Genomic DNA, 4,138 nt, shown 5'->3' on the forward strand with positions numbered 1-4,138 from the left:
ATAATTGCAACCAGTGTGAAAGTGATGGTCATTTCTACGTTCCGGGCAACCCAGGCTTCACTCTAGGGCGCTGTTCCACCAGATCGAATAGTTAGGGCCTTAGAAGTCAACACCAGAAGCCTAAAATACAGTATAAATACAACAGTTTTTTCATCGTGTGAAACGAATAATTGCAACCAGTATGAAAGCTATGGTCATTTCTACGTTCGGAGCAACCTAGGCCTCACTCTAGGGCGTTGCTCCACCAGATCGGATGGTTAGTGCCTAAGAAGTCAACGCCAGAAGCATAAAATACAATAAAAATACAACAGTTTTTCCATCGTATAGCATGAATTATTGCAACCAGAGTGAAAGTAATGGTCATGTCTACGTTTCGGGCATCCTAGGCTTCACTCTAGGGCGTTGCTCCACCAGATCGAATGCATAGGGCCTATGAAGTCAACGCTAGAAGCATAAAATAGAATATAAATACAACAGTTTTTCCATCGTATAAAAAGAATAATTGCAACCAGTGTGAAAGTAATGGTCATATCTACGTTCCGGGCAACCTAGGCTTGACACTATGGCGTTGCTCCACCAGATCGAATAGTCGGGGCCTTGGCAGTCAACGCCCGAAGCATTAAATACAAAATTAATAGAACAGTTTTTCCATTGCATGAAACTAATAATTGCAACCAGTGTGAAAGTTATAGTCATATCTACGTTCCGGGCAACCTTGGCTTCACTCTAGGGCGCTGCTCCACCAAATCGAATAGCTACGGCCATAGGAGTCAACGCCAGAAGCATAAAAAGCAATATACGTACAACAGTTTTTCCATCGTATAAAATGAATAATTGCAAACATTGTGAAAGTAACGGTCATTTCTACGTTCCGGGAAACCTTGGCTTCACTCTAGGGCGTTGCTACACCAGATCGAACTGTTAGGGCCTAAGAAGTCAACTCCAGAAGCATAAAATACAATATAAGTACAACAGATTTTCCATCGTATAGAATGAATAATTACAAACAGTGTGAAAGTAATGGTCATTTCTACGTCCCGGGTAATCTAGGCTTCACTCTAGGGCGTTGCTCCACCAGATCAAATAGTTAGGGCCTTAGAAGTCAACGCCCGACGCATAAAATACAATAAAAATACGACAGTTTTTCCATCGTAAAACAGGAATAATTACAACCAGAGTGAAGGTGATGGACATTTCTACGCTCCGGGCAACCTAGGATTCACACTAGGGCGTTGCTCCACCAAATCGAATAGTTAGGGCCTTAGAAGTCAACGCCCGAAGCATAAAATACAAAATCAATAAAACAGCTTTTCAATTGTATAAAACGAATAATTGCAACCAGTGTGAATGTTGTGGTCATTTCTACGTGCCGTGCAACCTAGGTTTTGCTCCAGGGCGTTGCTCCACCACATCGAATAGTTAGGGCCTTATAAGTCAACGCCAGACGCATAAAGTACAGTACAAATACAACAGTTTCTCCATCGTATAAAACGAATATTTGCAACCAGTATGTATGTTAGGGTCATTTGTACGTTCGGAGCAACCTAGGCTTCACTCTAGGGCGTTGCTCCACCAGATCGAATAGCTAGGGCCTTAGAAGTCGACGCCCGAAACATAAAATACAGTAAAAATACAACAGTTTTTCCAGCGTATAACGGGAATAATTGCAACCAGTGTCAAAGAGATGGTCATTTCTACGTTCTGGGCAACCAAGGCTTCACTCTAGGGCGTTGGTCCACCAGTTCCAATACTTAGGGCCTAAGATGTCAACGCCAGAAGCACCAAATTCAAAATAAATGCAACACTTTTTCCATCGTATAAAACAAATAATTGCAGCCAGTGTGAAAGTAATGGTCATATCTACGTTCCGGGCAACCTAGGCTTGACACTATGGCGTTGCTCCACCAGATCGAATAGTCGGGGCCATGGCAGTCAACGCCCGAAGCATTAAATACAAAATTAATAGAACAGTTTTTCCATTGCAAGAAACGAATAATTGCAACCAGTGTGAAAGTTATGGTCATATCTACGTTCCGTGCAACCTTGGCTTCACTCTAGGGCGTTGCTCCACCAAATCGAATAGCTACGGCCATAGAAGTCAACGCCAGAAGCATAAAAAGCAATATAAATACAACAGTCTTTCCATCGTGTAAAATGAATAATTGCAAACATTGTGAAAGTAACGGTCATTTCTGCGTTCCAGGCAACCTTGGCTGCACTCTAGGGCGTTGCTCCACCAGATCGAATAGTTAGGGCCTTCGAAGTCAACGCCAGATGCATAAAATACAATATAAATACAACAGTTTTTCCATCATATAAAACGAATAATAGCAACCAGTGTGAATGTTATGATCATTTCTACGTTCCGCGCAACCTATGCTTCACTCTAGGGCGTTGCTCCACCAGATCGAATAGTTAGGGCCTTAGAAGTCAACGCCCGAAAAATAAAATACAAAATTAATAGAACAGTTTTTCCGTTGTATAAAACGAATAATTGCAACCAGTGTGAAAGTGATGGTCATTTCTACATTCCGGGCAACCCCGGCTTCACTCTAGGGCGCTGTTCCACCAGATCGAATAGTCGGGGCCTTGGCAGTCAACGCCCGAAGCATTAAATACAAAATTAATAGAACAGTTTTTCCATTGCATGAAACTAATAATTGCAACCAGTGTGAAAGTTATGGTTATATCTACGTTTCGTGCAACCTTGGCTTCACTCTAGGGCGCTGCTCCACCAAATCGAATAGCTACGGCCATAGGAGTCAACGCCAGAAGCATAAAAAGCAATATACGTACAACAGTTTTTCCATCGTATAAAATGAATAATTGCAAACATTGTGAAAGTAACGGTCATTTCTACGTTCCGGGATACCTTGGCTTCACTCTAGGGCATTGCTACACCAGATCGAACTGTTAGGGCCTAAGAAGTCAACTCCAGAAGCATAAAATACAAAATAGATACAACAGCTTTTCCACCGTATATAATGTATATTTGCAAACAGTGTGAAGGCAATGGTCATTTCTACGTTCCGGGCAACCTAGGCTTCACACTAGGGCGTTGCTCCACCAGATCGAATAGTTAGGGCCTTAGAAGTCAACGCCCGAAGCATAAAATACAAAATCAATAAGACAGCTTTTCCATTGTATAAAACGAATAATTGCAACCAGTGTGAATGTTGTGGTCATTTCTACGTGCCGTGCAACCTAGGTTTTGCTCCAGGGCGTTGCTCCACCACATCGAATAGTTAGGGCCTTATAAGTCAACGCCAGACGCATAAAGTACAGTATAAATACAACAGTTTCTCCATCGTATAAAACGAATATTTGCAACCAGTATGAATGTTAGGGTCATTTGTACGTTCGGAGCAACCTAGGCTTCACTCTAGGGCGTTGCTCCACCAGATCGAATAGTTAGGGCCTAAGAAGTCTACGCCAGAAGCATAAAATACAATAAAAATACAACAGTTTTTCTATCGTATAGCACGAATAATTGCAGCCAGAGTGAAAGTAATGGTCATGTCTACGTTTCGGGGATCCTGGGCTTCACTCTAGGGCGTTGCTCAACCAGATCGAATAGCTAGGGCCTTAGAAGTCGACGCCCGAAACATAAAATACAGTAAAAACACAACAGTTTGTCCATCGTATAACAGGAATAATTACAACCAGAGTGAAGGTGATGGACATTTCTACGCTCCGGGCAACCTAGAATTCACACTAGGGCGTTGCTCCACCTGGTCGAATAGTTGGGGCCTTAGAAGTCAACGCCCGAAGCATAAAATAGAAAATAAATAGAACAGTTTTTCCATTGTATAAAACGAACAATTGAAACCAGTGTGAAAGTTATGGTCATTTCTACGTTCCACGCAACCTAGGCTTCACCCCTGGGCGTTGCTCCACCAGATCGAATAGTTAGGGCCTAAGAAGTCAATGCCAGAAGCATAAAATACGATATATGTACAACAGCTTTCCATCGCATAAAATGAGTAATTGCAACCAGTGTGAAAGTAACGGACATTTCTACGTTCCGGGCATCCTAGACTTAACACTGAGGCATTGCTCCACCAGATCTAATACATAGGGCCTTAGAAGTCAACGCCAGAAGCATAAAGTACATTAAAAATCCAACAGTTTGTCCATC

Source organism: Calliopsis andreniformis, unplaced genomic scaffold, assembly GCF_051401765.1.
Source record: "Calliopsis andreniformis isolate RMS-2024a unplaced genomic scaffold, iyCalAndr_principal scaffold0001, whole genome shotgun sequence".
NCBI lineage: Eukaryota > Metazoa > Arthropoda > Insecta > Hymenoptera > Andrenidae > Calliopsis > Calliopsis andreniformis.